Source organism: Cetorhinus maximus, chromosome 3 (genome assembly GCF_964194155.1).
Source record: "Cetorhinus maximus chromosome 3, sCetMax3.hap1.1, whole genome shotgun sequence".
NCBI lineage: Eukaryota > Metazoa > Chordata > Chondrichthyes > Lamniformes > Cetorhinidae > Cetorhinus > Cetorhinus maximus.
The window spans coordinates 13,657,634-13,677,143 of NC_135881.1; the positions used below are offsets into that span (position 1 = coordinate 13,657,634).

General features: G+C 44.3%; 1 protein-coding gene across 2 annotated transcripts in view; it reads right to left on the reverse strand.

Annotated features, from left to right (window-relative positions):
- sec22c (SEC22 homolog C, vesicle trafficking protein) overlaps positions 1-4,098 on the reverse strand; it is a 46,518-nt gene extending 42,420 nt beyond the window's left edge. For both annotated transcript variants that reach the window (XM_078536607.1, XM_078536613.1), the window contains exon 1: positions 3,951-4,098. The gene's annotated coding sequence lies outside the window, so the exon portion shown is untranslated. The remainder of the gene's footprint in view (positions 1-3,950) is intronic.
- Between the last annotated feature and the right edge of the window lie 15,412 nt (positions 4,099-19,510).

A 19,510-nucleotide genomic window follows, 5' to 3' on the forward strand; every position in this document is an offset into this window, starting at 1 on the left:
AATTGTACTCAACCACAATCTGTAACCTCATGGCCTGGCATATCCCCCACTCTACCATTGCCGCCAAGCCAGGAGATCAACCCTGGTTTAATGAAGAATGCAGGAGGGGATGCCAGGAGCAACACCAGACATAGCTAAAAATTAAGTGTCAACCTGGTGAAGCTAGAACACAGGACTGCTTTTGTGCCAAACAGCATAAGCGGCAAGCGATACACAAAGCTAAGTGATTCCATGACCAACAGATCAGATCTAAACTCTGCAGTCTTGCCGCACCCAGTTGTGAATGGTGGTGGGCAATTAAACAACTCACTGGAGGAAGAGGCTCCACAAGTATGCCCATCCTCAATGATGGGGAGCCCAGCCCGTCAGTGTAAAAGATAAGGCTGAAGCATTCGCAACAATCTTCAGCCAGAAGTGCCAAGTGGATGATCCATCTCAGTCTCCTCCAGAGGTCCCCAGCATCACAGATGCCAGTCTTCAGCTAATTCAATTCACTCCATGTGATACCAAGAAACGGCTAAAGGCACTGCATACTGCAAAGGCTATGGGCCCTGACAATATTCCGGCAATAGGACTGAAGACTCCATAACTTGCTGCACCCCTAGCCAAGCTGTTCCAGTACAGTTAAAACACTGGCATCTACCTGGCTATTGGGAAAATTGCCCAGGCGTGTCCTGCACACAAAAATCAGGACAAATCCAACCCGGCCAATTACCGCCCCATTAGTCTACTCCCAATCATGAGTAAAGTGATGGAAGGGGTAATCAACAGTGCTATCAAGCAGCACTTGCTTAGCAATAACCTACTCACTGGCACTCAGTTTGGATTCCGCCAGAGTCACTCAGGTCCTGATCTCATTACAGCCTTCGTTCAAACATGGACAAAAAAGCTGAACTCCAGAGGTGAGGTGAGAGTGGCTGCCCTTGACATCAAGGCTACATTGTGTGGCATCAAGGAGCCCGAGCAGAGCTGGAATCAAGGGTAATCAGGGGGAAAACCCTCCTCTGGTCAGTGTCATACCTAGCAGAAAGGAAGATGGTTGTGGTTGTTGGAGGTCAGTCATCTCAGCTCCAGGACATCACTGCAGGAGTTCCTCAGGGTAGTGTCCTCAGCCCAGCTATCTTCAGCTGCTTCATCAATGACCTTCCTTCCAACATAAGGTCAGAAGTGAGGATGTTCACTGATGATTGCACAATGTTCAGCACCATTCGTAGCTCCTCAGGTACTGAAGAAGTCCATGTCCAAATGTAGCAAGATCTGGACAATATCCAGGCTTGGGCTTACAAGTGGCAAGCAACATTCACGCCACAGAAGTGCAGGCAATGACCATCTCCAACAAGAGAGAATCTAACTATCACCCAATGACATTCAATGGCATTACCATCGCTGAATCCCCCACTATCAACATCCTGGGGGTCTCCATTGATCAGAAACTGAACTGGACTAGCCATATAAATACTGTGGCTACAAGAGCAGGTCAGAGACTTGGCATCCTGCAAGTAACTCACCTCCTGACTCCCCAAAGCCACCATCTACAAGGCACAAGTCAGGAGTGTGATGGAGTACTCTCCCCTTGCCTGGATGAATGCAGCTCCAACAGCATTCAAGAAGCTTGATACCGTCCAGGACAAAGCAGCCCGCTTGATTGGCACCACATCTTCAAATATTCACTCCCTCCACCACCATCGCACAGTGGCAACAGTGTGTACCATCTACAAGATGCACTGCAAAAACACACTAAGGCTCCTTAGACATCATCTTCCAACCCCACGACCACTACCATCTAGAAGGACAAGTACAGTAGATTCATGGGGACACCACCACCTGGAAGTTCCCCTCCAAGTCACTCACCATCCTGACTTGGAAATATATCACCGTTCCTTCACTGTCGCTGGGTCAAAATCCTGGAACACCCTCCCGGCAGCGCTGTGGATGTGCCTACACCACATGGACTGCAGCGGTTCAAGAAAGCAGCTCATCACCACCTTCTCAAGGGCAATTAGGGATGGGCAATAAATGCTGGCCTAACCAACGAGCCCACATCCCGTAAATGAATTTTAAAAATATCATCAGAACAAGAAGTATCATGTTACACTAGATTATTGGAAACTTGCAATTATTATGTGACAATCATGAAGAACACTCTCCTCGAAACACTCCTCACTCCGCGCACTCTACTCCTTTGATCACCCATGATCAGCAAATTTGGCAACCATCCCATCCATCCCTTCATCCAAGTCATTTACATAAATTGTAAACAGTTGAGGTCCCAGCGCTGATCCATGTGGCACACTAATTGTCACATCTTGCCAACCTGAAAAAGACCCATTTATGCCTACTCTGCTTCCTGTTAGCCAGCCAATCTTCTATCCATGCCAATATGTTACCTCTTATACCATGAGCTTTTATTTTACACAATAACCTCTGATGTGGCACTTTATCAAATATCTTCTGGAAATCCAAGTACAGTACATCCACCGGCTTCCCTTTAGCCACAGCACGTTACTTCCTCAAAGAACTCCAATAAGTTGGTTAAACATGATTTCCCTTTCACAAAACCATGTTGACTCTGCCTGATTATCTTGAACTTATCCAAGTGTTCTGCTATAGCTTCTTTAATAATAGCTTCTAACATTTTCCCGATGACAAATATTAAGCTAAATGGCCTGTAGTTTCCCATTTTCTACCTCCCCCCTTTTTGAATAGTTGAGTTACATTTGCTATCTTCCAAACTAATGGGGCCTTCCCTGAATCAAGTGAATTTTGGAAAATTAAAAACAATACGTCAACTATCTCACTAGCCACTTCTTTTAAGACCCAGGCATTGGCAGCCTGCAGCTCCAACAAGTGGTACGCAGTACCACTTCCCTGGTGATTGTAATTTTCCTGAGTTCCTCCCTCCCTTCCATGTTCTAATTTATAGCTGCTTCAGGGATGTTACTTGTATCTCTATGCAAAATACCTGTTCAGATAAGATCTTATAGAATCACCAACATTTACATCACAAGAGGTCATTCAGCTCACGATAAAAAAGATTTGCATTTCCATACTCCTTTCACAATCTCATGTCATCCCAAAACACTTTACAGCAAATGAGGATTTTTTGAAGTGTAGTTACTGTTGTAACATAGGAAGCACAGTAGCCAATTTGCACACAGCAAGCCCCCACAAGCAGCAATGCGATAATAACCAGATAATCTGTTTTTGATGTTGATTGAGGAATACATATTGATCAGCACACCAGGGATAACTCCCCTGTCCCGCTTCAAAATAGCGCCATGGGATCTGTTACATCCACCTGAGAGGACAGATAGGGCCTTGGTCTAAGGTCTCGTCTGAAAGACGAGAGCAGTGCAGCACTCCCTCAGTACCGTACTAGGACTGTCTACCCCGGATATTTGTGCTCAGATCCTGAAGTAGGAGTTGAACTCAAAACCTTCCAAGTCGGAGGCAAGAGTGTTACTGACTGAGTCACAGCTGACAGACAAAAATGTGCGTGTCATCTCAGGTGGGCAGAAAAAATTCCATGGGATTTGCACTATTCAGAGAAAATGTGGGAGGGTACACACAGATGCAATGGCCACTTGTTTATCCCTCAACCGACATTACTAAAGCAGATTATCTGGTTATTATCACATTGCTGCTTGCAGTGCAAAAAGTGCTGTCACGTTTCCTGCAACAGTGACTACACTTCCAAACTGCTTCACTGAAGCTCACTGGGGACATCCAGAGATTGTGATGGGGGCTATATCAATGCAAGTTCCTTTGCACTGATCACTTTCAGGTTTTTCTCTCCAACCCCATTTTTACAACACCCACTCTTCCCCGCTTCGCATACAAACACCCGAAAATATTTAATCTTATCAATTTTAGGACACTTATAAAGCGGACATTTCAGATCGTCACATTTGCCAGTGAAACAAACTGTGATGTGGTTCGATAAATCTCACCTTTGCCTTCTTATTGATGGTCCACTGGGGTTGCGCATGGGCAGTGTGGTGTGCGGACATTGCGCAAACGCCACCCGCCGCGCGGCATGCCGGGGGTTGTAGTTCCTCTCGGTTGATGGCGGGCGGACCCCGCTCCCGCCCGATTCTCTCAGGGAGAGACAGAAAGAGAGAGGGGGGGGGAGGGAGGAAGGAGAAACACTGAACGCAGCCGCTCGAACCAAATCACATCGGGCTTGGTCACACTGCTCCTTACAAGGTTCTTTTTTTTTTAATCCTTGAACGGTATATTCCCACCCGTGAGCATAAACTATCCTGCCTTCCTAAATGTCCATCGCACCAAAACAAACATGGAGAGGAGGAGGGCACGTGACCATGGGAGGTTCCCGCGCCACGTTTCGCGAGATCTAATAGTCTCGGCCCCGCCCCGCATGACGTAACTTTTCCTTGGGAGCTGAGCGTGCGCCCTGAAAATGAGCGGGAAATTTAAAAACAGGGAGGTTTGAGAGGGGGGGGGAGGGGCTGTATGGATGGGTAAAGCACCATTGGAATTGTCATCATTGTGTCCTCAAAAAGAGAGGGTGAGCTTCAGTCAGATTGAAGAGGGGATAAAAGCAAAAATACTGCGGATGCTGGAAATCTGAACCAAAAACAAAAATAGCTGGAAAAACTCAGCAGGTCTGGCAGCCTCTGCGGAGAGGGACACAGTTAACGTTTCGAGTCCATATGACTCTTCAACAGAACTGAGGAAAAATAGAAACGTGGTGAAATATAAGCTGGTTGAGAGGGGGTGGGACAGGTAGAGCTGGATGGAGGGCCAGTGATAGGTGGAGGCAAAGAAGAGATTGCCAAAGATGTCATAGACAAAAGGACAAAGGGGTGTTGACGGTGGTGATATTATCTAAGGAATGTGATAATGGTGACTTTAAGGGTAGAAAGCAGGACTAGCTAGTGGCAGATGGCTCTAGTGGGGGGGGTGGGAGGAAGGGTTGGAAATGGGCTAAAAGGTGGAGATAAAACGATAGGTTGAAATAAATTTAAAAATAGGTGGGAAAAGAAAAATATATTTAAAAAATATAAATTATTGGAAAAAAGGGGGGTCGGAAAGGGGGTGGGGATGCAGGAGAGAGTTCATGAAGTTGTTGAACTCAATGTTAAGTCCGGAAGGCTGTAGAGTGCCTAGTCGGAAGATGAGGTGCTGTAGCTCCAGTTTGCGTTGAGCTTCGCTGGAACATTGCAGCAGGCCAAGGACAGACATGTGGGCTTGAGAGCAGGGCGGTGTGTCGAATTGACAAGCGACAGGGAGGTCTGGGTCATGCTTGCGGACAGACCGAAGGTGTTCTGCAAAGCGCTCACCCTGTCTGCGTTTGGTCTCTCCAATGTAGAGGAGACCACATTGGGAGCAGCGAATGCAGTAGACTAAATTGAGGCAAGTGCAAGTGAAATGCTGCTTCACTTGAAAGGAGTGTTTGGGTCCTTGGACGGTGAGGAGGGGGGAAGTAAAGGGGCAGGTGTTGCACCTTCTGCGGTTGCATGGGAAGGTGCTGTGGGAGGGGGTTGAGGTGTAGGGGGTGATGGAGGAGTGGACCAGGGTGTCCCAGAATGGGTGTGAGGAGCTGTAGCCGAGGTAGCTGTGGGAGTCGGTAGGCTTGTAATGGATATAGGTGGACAGTCTATCACCAGAAATTGAGACAGAGAGGTCAAGGAAGGGGAGGGAAGTGTCAGTGATGGACCATGTGAAAATGATGGAGGGGTGGAAATTGGAAGCAAAATTAATAAATTTATCCAGGTCCAAACGTGAGCATGAAGCGGCACCGAAGCAGTCAACGATGTACCGGAGAAAGAGTTGTGGGAGGGGGCTTCACTAAGACTGGAACAAGGAATGTTCCACTTACCCCAGAAAAAGGAAGGCATAACTGGGGCCCATACGGGTACCCATAGCCACACCTTTTATTTGGAGGAAGTGAGAGGAGTTTAAAGAGAAATTGTTCAGTGAGAGAACAAGTTCAGCCAGATGGAGGAGAGTGGTGGCGGATGGGGATTGTTCAGGCCTCTGCTCGAGGAAGAAGTGAAGAGCCCTCAGACCATCCCGGTGGGGGATGGAGGTGTAGAGGAATTGGACGTCCATGGTGAAGAGGAGGCGGTTGGGGCCAGGGAACTGGAAATTGTTGATATGATGGAGGGTGTCAGAGGAGTCACGGATGTAGGTGGGAAAGACGACAAGGGGAGAGAGAATGGAGTCAAGATAGCAAGAAATGAGTTCCGTGGGGGCAGGAACTGCCCAGACTGAAGAGGGGTTTGGGATCAAAAATTCTAGGTAACAACAACTCAATGAGCTTTCAAAGAGGAAGCTGATGGTTCAGGTAGAAAAGAACACATTTCCCCCAGGGCAAAAGGAAGGGTATTCAAAGCTGTGTGACTCATGTCAGCCATGGCTCAGTTGGTAGCACTCTTGCTTCTGCGTCACAAGGTTGTAGGAGTTCAAGTTCTACTCCAGAATAAGGGTGAGTCTCCAGTAAACGTGTCGTCCAATCACGGAATCACCTTTTTTGTGGGGGGAACAGATTTGCAAGTGTGACTTGGTTGAGTACGGTCTGTGTTCTGCCTGTTATGAACTACCGAAGGAATGTGCTGTTCGATTTGATCATCCAATTGTCAGGACGTAAGGCCAGCGTACCTGGAATCACACTGGCAATGAAATTCATATGGAATGTGGCTCAATTGTTTGGTAGGCAGAGGCATAAAGTCTTTGTGATTCCACAATTGGGCAGCACTTGCTGAACAATCCTGAGTGGGCTTATAGCTCCACTGACAATTTAAGATAATCAGTTGAGTTTGTAACATGGCTCATTTACACTTGTTAAAAGCACCTTACGTTTGTATGCAGGGACTAGTTCTCCGTAAACATAAGGAATATGTTCAAGCTTTGTGCCTCTCTTGAATTACGCAGGAGCTTGGGGAGCCTATTGTTTTCTCCATGGCAACGCCACATCCAAAAAGTTGTCTTGCTAACCAATCAGCACTCTTCTCCTGTTGTATAAATTGTTGTGACCATTTGGAATTTGGCATTCTTGTGTTTGTCCTGATAAGTGGAAAACAAAAAGCTTCTCTCTTTTCAGCAAAAATTAAGTTAAAAGTTAATAGAGTCAGAGAGAAAGTAATGAAGTCTAAGTCAGGGTTATACTGGGTGTATGTGAATGCACGGAGTATAGTAAATAAGATTGGTGAGTTACAGGTGCAGATTGCCTTGCGGAATTATGATGTTGTGGCGATAACAGGGACCTGGCTAAAGGAAGGATAGGACTGGATGTTAAATATTCCTGGATACAAGGCGTTCAGGGAAGATAGGGCAGGAAGAAAAAGAGGAGGAGGTGGCTGTATTGGTTAAGGAGAGCGTTGGGATGCTGGAGAAAGAGAAAGAACAGAATCAATTTGGCTAGAGCTAAGGAACAAACAGTGTGCAATCACATTGCTCGGTGTAGTCGATAGGCCACCAACTAGTGGAAAGGATGTAGAGGAACAAATCTGCAGGGAATTTACAGAGCGATGCAAACATTATACGAGTAGTTTTAATGGGGGACTTTAATTACCCAAATATAGTGTGGGACAGCGGTAGTGTAAAGGGCAGAGAGGGGCGAGAGTTCCTAGATTGTGTTCAGGAGAATTTTCTACAGCAGTATGTTCAATCCATCAAGAAAGATGGCACTGCTAGACCTGGTTCTTGGAAATTAGATCAAGTCGATCAAGTGTCAGTGGGGGAACATTTAGGAGACGGTGATCATTGTATCATAAGGTTTAGGATGACGATAGAAAAAGACAATGGGCAATCCAGAGTAAGAATAATTAACTGTGGGAGAGCCGACTTCAATGGGGCAAGAACTGAGCTGGGCCAGTTAGACTGGAACCAGAGGTTGGTGAGAAGAACTGTAGCTGAACAATGGGCTGCCTTCAAAGAAGAAATGGCTCGGGCACAGTCAAGGTATAGTCCATCAAAAGGGAAAGGTAAGACAAACAAATCCAGAGCTCCCTGGTTGAAAATGGAGATAGAAATTAAGATAAAGAAGAAAAGGTATGCTTATGGCAGGTGTCAGGAAGGAAACACAATTGAGAACCAAGCTGAATATAGAATCTAGAGAGGTGAAGAAGCAAATAAGAGAAGTGGGATTATGAAAAAAGACTGACAGCCAACATAAAAGGGAACCCCAAAGTCTTTTATAGGCATATAAATAGTAAAAGGAGGAGTGGGACCGATTAAGGATCAAAAAGGGGATTTACACATGGAGGCAGGGGGCATGTCTGAGGTGTTAAATGGATGTTTTGCATTTGTCTTTACCAAGGAAGCAGATGCTACCCAGGTCATGGTGACAGAGGAGGAAACTCTGTCACTAGAAGGGTTCAAAATTGATAAGAAGGAGGTATTGGATAAACTGTCGGTACTTAAAGTTGACAAGACACCAGGACCGGATGAGATGCATCCAAGGATTTTGAAGGAAGTGAGAATCAAAATTGCAGGGGCACTGGTCATAATATTTCAGTCTTCCTAGACTCAGGGGTTGAGAGGAGAGGGTTTGCAGGGGTGGGGGGGTGGGATGTTAGAGGACTGGCGAATTGCAAACATCACGCCCTTGTTCAAAAAAGTTTGTAAGAATAAGCCCAGCAATTAAAGACCAGTCAATTTAACTTTATTGATTCGGAAGAGCCAGCATGAATTTCTTAAGGGAAAATCATGTTTAACTAACTTGCTGGAGTTTTTTGAAGAGGTAATAGAGAGGGTTGACGAGGGTAATGCTGTTGATGTGGTGTATGTGGACTTCCAAAAGGCATTCTAAACAGCGTCACACAACAGACGTGAGAAAAGTTATAGCTCATGAAATAAAAGGGACAGTAGCAATGTGGGTACAAGATTGGCTGAGTAAGAGGAAACAGAGACTAATGGTTAATGGATATTTTTCAGGCTGGAAGAAGGTTTGTAGTAGAGTTCCCCAAGGGTTGGTATTGGGACCCTTGCTTTTCCTGATATATATTAATGATCTAGATTTAGGGGACAATTTCAAAGTTTACAGATGATACAAAATTTGGAAACATTATAAACTGTGAGGAGAACAGTGTAAAACCTCAAGAGGACATAGTCAAGTTGGTGGAGTGGGCAGATAGGTGGCAGATGAAGTTCAATGCAGGGAAGTGTGAGGTGATTTACTTCGGTAGGAAGAACATGCAGAGACAATATAAAATAAGGGGTACAACTCTAAAGGGTGTGCAGGAGCAGATGGGTGTATATGTGCATAATATATAAGTCATTAAAGGTGGCAGGACAAGTGGAGAAAGCAGTTAATAAAGCATACAGTATCCTGGGCTTCATTCATAGTTGCATAGAGTACAAGAACAGGGAGGTTATGCTGAATTTGTATAGGACACTAGTTAGACTTCAGCTGGAGTATTGTGTACAGTTCTGGGCACCGCATTATAGGAAGGATGTGAATGCAATGGAGAGATTGCAGAAGAGATTTACAAAAATGGTTCCAGGGATGAGAAACTTCAGTTATGAAGATAGATTGGAGAAGTTGGGACTGTTCCCCTTGGAGAGTAGAAGGCTAAGAGGAGATTTGATAGAGGTGTTCAAAATCATGAGGGGGCTAGGCAGAGTAGATAGCGAGAAATTGTTCCCACTCGTAAAAGGATCAAGGATGAGAGGGCACAGATTTAAAGTGATTTGCAAAAGAAGCAAATGCGATGTGAGAAAAAACTTTTTCACACAGCAAGTGGTTCGGGTCTGGAATGCACTGCCTGGAAGTGTGATGGATGCAGGTTCAATCAAGGTGTTCAGGAGGACATTAGATGATTATTTAAAAAGAAATAATGAGCAGAGTTATGGAGAAAAGGCAGGAGAATGAGCATTATGACTCAGTGCCATTCGGAGAGCCGGTGCAGACATGATGAGCCGAATGGTCTCCTGCACCGTGACAATTCTGTGAAAATAATTTCTGTCCAAGAACATCTCAAAGCTTGCAACGTTGTCATGGAGTGGACTGTAGGGGTTAGAAGTTTCCTCTGTTTCTTTCCTAAGCAGAGAAAATACTAACTTTATCATTCACCATACAGAATGCAGATGGAGCTCAAACTCAGTTTGGGATTTGTAAGGGGGAAAGAAGCTGGAGGATTTGCCTAGTTTGAAACCAGAGGAAGAAATCTACAATGGTCCTCATAGAGCCTTGTGGTAGAAAGCAGTCAGTGGACTTAGTTTGAACGGCTGTGAGAAGGCAGTTAGGTATCTGCCAACAGCCAGGAAAAGGAGCTGAGGAGTCCACAGTCATGAGGTATTTAAGTAAAAGTTGGAGGATCAGTTAGCCAAAAATTAATAGAAGGATCGCCATGAAACTTTGTACCTCGTAGAATGGCTGGAACACTATGGAGAAATTAAAGTGAATTCTAGGGGACTGTGGCGTATCTTTGGATTTGTCTCAGGAAAAGTGAACGGACCTTCAAGATTTTTGCAATGTATAATGGAATTCTTTTGGGGTAAGTATGAAGTAGAACTGAGTTTATAGCATAAGTCTTTGTAAATTTTGTATGTAAAATTTCTTTTTATGTACAGTGAAGATTTGTTTTTTGTTTAAAACTATAAAATCTTGTATAGTTCTGTCTGTTCGGGCTGTTCTGGCTGTTCAGTTTTCTCTTTAAACGTTAATGGGTCTTTACCAGGATTGTAACAGTGCACTTCAAAAGTACTTCATTGGCTGTAAGTGCTTTGCGACATCTGGCGATTGTGAAAGGCGCTGTACAAAAGTATGTCTTTTTTTAATGACTGAAGTAATTAACTGACAGAATCATGCCATAAGATTTCAGGATTTTAAACAAAAAAGAAATTTTATTGTATAGGAAAAGCAATTAAACAGAGCAAGCATCACTAACTTAACACTATAGGTTACAAAGTCTTATACTATAAACTCAGTTCTGTTTGAGAACATATACTCTGACCAAGTGTCTGGCAGTGGGCTTAGGCTGTATTCTTTCTTTCTACTGGCACAGACAGAGTAGATTGGATGACCTCCTTCTGTGCAGTACATTTTTTGTTTCTACCTTTCATTCTGCTGAAAGGTTACCAACCTGAAACATTAAACATTTTCTTTTTTTCCATCAATGCTGCCTGATCTGCTGAGCATTTCCAGCTCTTTAAGAACATAAGAAATAGGAACAGGAGTCGACCATTCGGTCCCTCGAGCCTGCTCCACCAATCAATAAGGTCATGGTTGGTCTTCTTGTGTGTCAATTTCCACATTCCCATCTAACCCCGATAACCTTTGATTCCCTTGCCTAACAATAATTTATCTACAGAGATAAAAACAAAAAATTGCGGATGCTGGAAATCCAAAACAGAAACAGAAATACCTGGAAAAACTCAGCAGGTCTGGCAGCATCGGCGGAGAAGAAAAGAGTTGACGTTTCGAGTCCTCATGACCCTTCAACAAACTGAGTAATATTAGGAGAGGGGTGAAATATAAGCTGGTTTAAGGTGGGGGGGGGGGGTGGGAGGAGAGAAGTTGGGGGTGGTGTGGTTGTAGGGACAAGCAAGCAGTGATAGGAGCAGATAATCAAAAGATGTCACAGACAAAGGAACAAAGAGGTGTTGAAGGTGGTGATATTATCTAAACGAATGTGCTAATTAAGAATGGATGGCAGGACACTCAAGGTACAGCTCTAGTTGGGGTGGGGTGGAAAGACTAACTGGGCATTAAAGGTATAGATTTAAAAATAATGGAAATAGGTGGGAAAAGAAAAATCTATATAAATTATTGGAAAAAACAAAAGGGAGGGGGAAGAAACGGAAAGGGGGTGGGGATGGAGGAGGGAGTTCAAGATCTAAAGTTGTTGAATTCAATATTCAGTCCAGAAGGCTGTAAAGTACCTAGTCAGAAGATGAGGTGCTGTTCCTCCAGTTTGCGTTGGGCTTCACTGGAACAATGCAACAAGCCAAGGACAGACATGTGGGCAAGAGAGCAGGGTGGAGTGTTAAAATGGCAAGCGACAGGGAGGTTTGGAATTTATCTACCTCTGCCTTAAAAATTTTCAATGATCCCACCTCCACCACCTTCTGAGGCACAGAGTTCCAAAGTCACTCAACCCTCTGAGAGAAAAAAATTCTCCTCATCTCTGTCCTAAAAGGGCGACACCTAATTTTAAAACAGTGACCCCTTGTTCTGCACTTAACAAGAGGAAACATCCTTTCGATGTCCACCTTGTCATTACCATTCAGGATCTTGTATACTTCAATCAAATCACCCCTCACTCTTCTAAACTCCAGTGGAAACAAGCCCAGTCTGTCCAACCTTTCCTTATAAGACAACCCACTCATTCCAGGTATCAATGTAGTTAACCTCCTTTGAACCACCTCCAATGCATTTACATCCTTCCTTAAATAAGGAGACCAAAACAGCACACAGTATTTGAGATGCGGTCTCACCAATGACCTGTATAACTGAAGCATAACATCCTTATTTTTATGTTCAATTTCTCTCGTAATACAGGATAGCATTCCATTAGCCTACTTAATTACTTGCTGTATCTGCATACTAACTTTTTGTGACTCATGTACTAGGAACATCTAGATCCCGCTGCACCTCAGAATTATGCAGCCGTTCTCCATTTAAGTAATACTCTGCTTTTTTGTTCTTCCTGCCAAAGTGAACAACTTCATGTTTTCCCACATTTCTATTTGCATTTCAGGTTTCCAGCATCAACAACATAGAGGAAGTACAGAGGAGGAATGCAAAAAGAAATTAGTTGGGCACTTGAAGGAACCAAACCTGTAGAGCTATGGTGATTGAGCTGGGGACTGGAACAGAGTGGATTGCTCCGTGGAGTGTCACATGGACTTGATGGGCCAGATGGCCTCCTCCTGTGCCATTAATAACTGAGTAGGAGGACTGAAAAAAGAAAATAAGATGGGAAAAGAGATTGTACAAGAATAAGATTCATGGGTAGCATAAAAAGGAGCCCAAAAGTCTTTTATGAACATATATAAGTAGTAATAGGGTAGTCAAAGGAAATGTGTGGCCAACTAAGGACCAGAATAAAATCTCAAGGAGGAGAGGCCATGGCTGAGAATTGTTACTTCGCTGGAAAAGAGGATGCTCCCAATGAAGTAGAAAGGAGGTGGTAATAGAGAAATTGAATAGGATAAAATTGATATAGAGGATATAATTAGCTTAGCAGCGCTCTGTGTGTTTAAAAAAAGTAGTCACCTAGTCCTGATGGGATGAATCCTCGTTTACTAAGCAGAGTGAAGATGGAAATTGTGGAGGCTCTAGCCACAATCTTCCAAATCATCTTGGATATGGGGACAGTGCCAGAGGATTAGGGATTGCTTATATTACATCCTTGTTTAAAAAAAGAGGGGCATAAACCCAGCAACTACAGACCAGTCTAACGTCAGCACTGTAGGGACTTTAAGATAGTAATCTAGAGCAAAATTGACAGCACTTGGAAACCTATGGATTAGTAAATAAAAACAGGCATGGATTTGTGCAAGAAAAATGGGTTTAACGAACCTGATTGAATTTTTTTTTTAATTCTTTCATCGGACGTGGGCATCGCTGGCAAGCATTTGTTCCGATCCCTAATTGCCCTTGAACTGAGTGGCTTGCCACACCATTTCAGAGAGGAGTTAGGAGTCAACCACATTGCCATGGGTCTGGAGTCACATGTGGACCGGACCAGGTAAGGACGGCAGATTTCCTTCTCTGAAGGACATTAGTGAACCAGGTGAGTTTTTACAACAATCGACAATAGTTTCATGTTGAAATAATGGAGGGACTTGATGGTGGTACAGCTGATGGTAGTACAGCTGGTTTTGTGTACATGGACTTTCAAAAGGTGTTTGATAAAGTGGCACATAATAGACTTTATAGCAAAATTGTGGCTCAGAGAAATAAAGGGTCAGTGGCAGCATGGTTATGAAATTTGCTAAGAGGCAGAAAGCAGAGTGGTGGTGAATGATTGATTGTTTTTCACACTGGAGGGAAATATATAGTGGTGCTGCCAAGGCTTGGTATTAGGACCACTCCTCTTTTTGATATTAGTCAATTGGACTTAGATATGGAGGGCATAATTTCCAAGTCTGCAGATGAGAAAAAACTTGGAAATGTAGTAAAGAGCGAGGAGGATAGTAACAGACTTCAGGCGGCCTGGTGAAATGGACAGACACATGGCAGATGAAATTTCACACAAGGTATGAAATTATTCATTTTGATCAAAGAATGAGAGTAGACTATTCAAGCAAAATAGTGCAAGTTTAATGGGGATGCAGGAACAGAGAGACCTGGAGGTATATGTAAACAAGTCTTTAAAGATGGTACGGCAAATTGGGAAGGCTGTTAAAAAGGCTAACTATAAAGACAGCACAAAAGCAAGGAAGTTGTGCTAAGCCTTTATAAACCACTGGTTGCCTCAGCTGGAATATGTGTCTAATTCTGAGCAGCGCACTTGAGGAAGAAGGTCAAGGCCTTAGAGACACTGTAGAGGAGATTTACTGGAATGGTACCGGAGATGGAAGACTGGTTATATGTGAAGAATCAAGCTGCTTTTCTTAGAGAAGATAAGATTAAGGGAAGATTTAATGGAGGTGTTCAGAATCATTAAAGAGTAAATAAAACTTTCCAATCATATAAAGATCAGTGGAGGGCACAAATTTAAGATCATTGACACAAGGATCAGAGCTGACATGGGTAGGGAGGAATTTACCTTGTTGTTGTGATATGAAAGACACTTCCTGCCTCAATGGGCCAAATGTCCGTAAATGATTATGACTCAAGGGTGATGGAAGCAGGCTCAATAATAACTTTCAAAAGGGACTGAATAAATACTGACACAAGAAAATTTAGCAGGGCTAAGGGGAAAGAGCAATGGAATGGGACTAATTGGATAGCTCTTTCTAAGAGCCAGCACAGGTCTGGTGGGCTGAATGGCCGCCACTTGTGCTGTACCATTCTTTAGGATTCTATTGAAATGCAGATATATACTGGGAATTCCAAATTAGGGCCAGTCTTCTGACCTTAAATCCTGTACTGTCAATACTTGCACCTGAAACGAAATGTAAGGAATGCTGATCATTCTGCGCCCTAATGAGTTTGACTATGGGGTTAAGAAGAAAAGATGAATGAGCTTCAGAATGATAGATTTGAGTTAAGGATGTCTTTCCGTCTGCTTGATTGCCTCTTTCCAGAATATGAACCTGAGTGATCTTCCCATTACAGCTGTTTAAGTGAATTTAGTTACATAACTGAACCGCTCTACTCTCATTGGTTCCTTGCGACACTCTAGCAAGTCCAAAAGCAAGCAACATTTCACACTTTGAATATTGCTGGGAAGACAGACATGTTGCCGAAGCTTTTCGTCTCACTCTCATCAGGACACAGAGAAGAATGCCAAGTTTCAAACAATTGCAACAATTTTCACTACAGGAGAAAAGGGTTGCTGATTGGTTGGCAAGTCAACTCTGATTACTGAGGTATTGCAGTGGAGAAAGCAATGGGGAACTGTAGGCTTCCAAAGCCCCTGGGTAATTCAAAAAAAAGGTGCAAGGTGCATATTCCTCTTTTCTCTTGTAGTGTAAATTGTTGTGATCGTTTGAAATTTGACATTCTTGCATTTGTCCTGATGAATGCGAGACGAAAACCTTTGGCAACATGTCTCTCTTTTCACCAATAGTCAAGTTCTGCATTAGCAAGCAACTTCACATTTTAGAAATTCTAGTTCTAAAGCTCCATTCAAAAGCTCATGGGTAGAATTCTTCGCTTTGTGCCTGAGAAAGATGGATTGCACGGATAAGGTGAAAAGAGATGTTTCTCTAATTAGAAGTGTTGTGAGATTATGAGATGCACTCTTGAGAGAAGGCTACATGTATTAACAACAGCAGCTGATATTTATATAATGCCTTTAATTTATTGAAATGTCCCAAGGTATTTGGGACAATGCTCCTGTGAAAGAAGCATTATAAAACAAAGTATGACACTGAGCCATTAAGAACCTATATAGCGACCTGCCGTGTCCTTGGACCATCCCAAAGAGCTTTATAGATAATTAATTAATTTTGAAGTGCAATCACTGTTACGTAGGCAATTGACCACAACCACTACATGTACCTCAAGTAAATAAAAGCAAAATACTGCAGATGCTGGAGATCTGAAATAAAAACAGAAAGTGCTGGAAATACTCAGCACTTAGGGTAGGGTCTTCTAGTTTGGTCAGGGACAGGAAGGTGTGACTACGAGTGAGGCAGGGAAGGGGACCCAGAAGGCAGAGGTATGACCTCTGCAATTGTCCAATAGGTTTGAGGTTCCCCCAGCTTGTTTGGATGAGAGCGGGGGGCTGCAGGGTGGATGAGCAAATTGACCATAACACCGTGGTACAGGAAGCCATCCAAGTTGGGGGAAGCAGAAAAGGAATGTAGTGGTGGTAGGGATAGTATAGTATGGGGGATTGACACTGTTCTCTGTAGCAAATAGCAAGAGTCCACACGGCTGTATTGCCTGCCCAGTGCCAGGTTGTGGGCCATCTGCTCAGGGCTGGACAGGAACTTGCAATGGGAAAGGGAGGATCCAGTTGTCATGGTCCATGTAGTACCAACTACATAGGTAGAACTAGGAAAGAGGTTCTGCATAGAGAGTGTGAGGAACTAGGTACTAAATTGAAAAGCAGAACCTCAAAGGTTATAATCTCTGGATTATTACCTGAGCTACATGCAAATTGGCATAGGGTACTTAAAATTAGAGAGATGAACACATGACTCAGACTGGTGTGGGAGAAGCGGGTTCCAGTTTGTTGGACACTGGCACTAGTACTGGGGAAAGTGAGGGCTGTACCATTGGGACAAAGTGAGGGCTGTACCATTGGGACAGTTGACACCTGAACCCCATGTTGGGACCAGTGTCCTTGCGAATCGCGTAACTAGGGAAGTAGAGAGGGTTTTAAACTAAGTAGTGCGGGCAAGGGATCAAATATGGAAAAATGTGGTACATCAAAGAGTAGAGACAAAGTAAAAGAGGAAAATAGTCATATGTAAAATGTGGGTCGGAGAATGGCAGGAAGGGACAGGGAGAAAAAAACCTAAGAATGCACCAAGAATCAAGACTAGATGTCTCAAAGATAACAAAAAGACAAAATTAAAGACTTTCAAAATTGTTATGAATGCTTTGTGCACTCAGATATCCTGAATATTACGGGGTATATGATTTTCAAGAAGAATAGGAAGCTAAGTAAAGGTGGAGGGGTAGCACTGTTGATCAAGGATGGCATTTGTGCAAGAGCTAGCGATGACCTTGGTTCAGGAGATCAGGATGTAGAATCGGTTTGGGTGGAGATAAGGAATCTTAGGGAAAAGAAGTCAATAGTGGGAGTCGTCTACAGGCCCCCTGATAGTAACCACAATGTAGCATAAAGTATACAAGAAGAAATATTGGGTACTTGTGATAAAGGGATAACAATAATCATGGGTAACGTTAACCTACATATATACTGGAAAAATCAGATTGACAGTAGTAGCCTGGATGAGTTCATAGAATGCTTTCAAGATAGTTGGCAGGATGTGACTGGTAGAGTCCCACAAGGGTCTGTACTGGGGCCTCAACTTTTTACAATTTACATCAATGACTTAAATGAGGGGAGCGAAGGTATGGTAGCTAAATTTGCAGACGACACAAAGATAGGCAGGGAAGTATGTTGGGAAGAAGACATAAAGAGCTTGCAGAAGGATATAGATAAATTGAGTGAGTGGGCAAAAACCTGGCAGATGGAGTATAATGTGGGAAAATGTGAAGTTGTTCACTTTGGCAGAAAGAATGAAAAAGCAGAGTATTACTTAAATGGAGAACAACTGCAGAATTCTGAGGAACAGAGCGACCTAGGTGTTCTCGCGCATGAGTCACAAAAAGTTAGTATGCATGTGTAGCAAGTAATCAAGAGGGCGAATGGAATGTTATCCTTTGTTACAAGAGAAATTGAACATAAAAGTAAGGATGTTATGCTTCAGTTATACAGGGCATTGGTGAGACCGCATCTCAAATACTATATGCAGTTTTGGTCTCCTTATTTAAGGAAGAATGCGTTGGAGGTGGTTCTGAGGAGGTGTACTAGATTGATACCTATAATGAGTGGGTTGCCTTATGAAGATAGATTGGACAAGCTGGGCTTGTTTTGATTGGAGTGTAGAAGAGTGAGGGGTGACTTGATTGAGGTATATAAGCTCCTGCTGTGGACACGTGTCGGTGCGGTGACCACCAGATTGTGAACCCGAGCTTGCTCTAGATCCAGGTCCCACTGAGGTGTGTGTCTCTGCGCTGGTGGAGGGTGTGGGTAAATGCCATGGCAGGTCTTCCAGGCTGCTTATTTCCAGCTCCTCAATGGAGGAGGAGATGTCCTCTTGGCTTGAGGTGAGGACCTGGATGTAGCTGAGGGACTGCCTGGCTGACGGTGACGGCCGCTTGGCAGAGCTCCCTGTCAACTGAAGTGGAGATAATGAGTGCATGGCAGCAGAGTCAAAAGCAGACAGAGCACTCACATTTGCATTGAGAGAGAGATGATGTGGTGCAGAATCCTCATGAGGGTGTTTACCGCTGACCTCACTGACATGGTCCATGCCCTCATCAGTCAGCATGATGACACACTCATCAAAGTGAATGAGGGGCCAAATGTGGGCTACTCCACCCCCGGTCTGGGACCTCTCCCTGCTGATGTGACCGGGCTTCCCCTGTGTGGAAACAGATGGAAAGAGCATGAGCAGGATTCAAGGCACCGCGAGAAATGTTTGCGTGGTGAGCAGAGCCATGGACAGGATGAGGACGCGACCTTGAGAAGGCATGAGCCTGATGGAGATGTGAGGGTGTGTGTGAGAGTTAGTGGTGTTGTCTCTTGAGGTGTGAGATCCCTGTGAGTGTGTGATGGGTTTGTGAGTGTGTGAGTTGAGAGTGATGAGAAGAGTGAGTTACCCTGGCGGAACGGATGAGACCATTCATCCTGTAGCGGCACTGAGTGGCTGTCCTCTTTTGCGGGACATTGGCACTGACCACCACTGCCACCGCCTCCCATACTGAATTGGTGATGCAGCTGCCCATCCTGTGGCCAGAGACGACATCACAGTGGGCCTCCACGGCGTTTAAAAGGCGCTCGAGGGACACGTCACTGAAGCTGGGGGGCTGCAGTCTTTTTGCCTTTCGGGGCCATCCTGTCTTCCGTGCAGCAGCTCTGGGCTGGATGAACTGAGAGGTGTGTGCATGGTTGCACTTGAAATGTGGCGCCCGGCTTGATGAAGCAGCGAGGTGATGGCCTGGTGGGCGAATGAGACCCCGTCCGCCATGGAAATGGCGTGTTTCCCGGGAATGCATAATTAATGCAGTGGATTTGGGATGATACGGCGTGAGAAGTCGCCATTGTGGCCGGTGGGTAAAATGTCATTTTACCCGCAGGCAACCGCACTTAGTGCAAATCTAGGACAGTCCGCCCGTCGTTTCTGTCTCAATAACACTTGTGATAAAGCGTTCCAGGTGCTATGAGAAAATGTATTTTTAGCTACC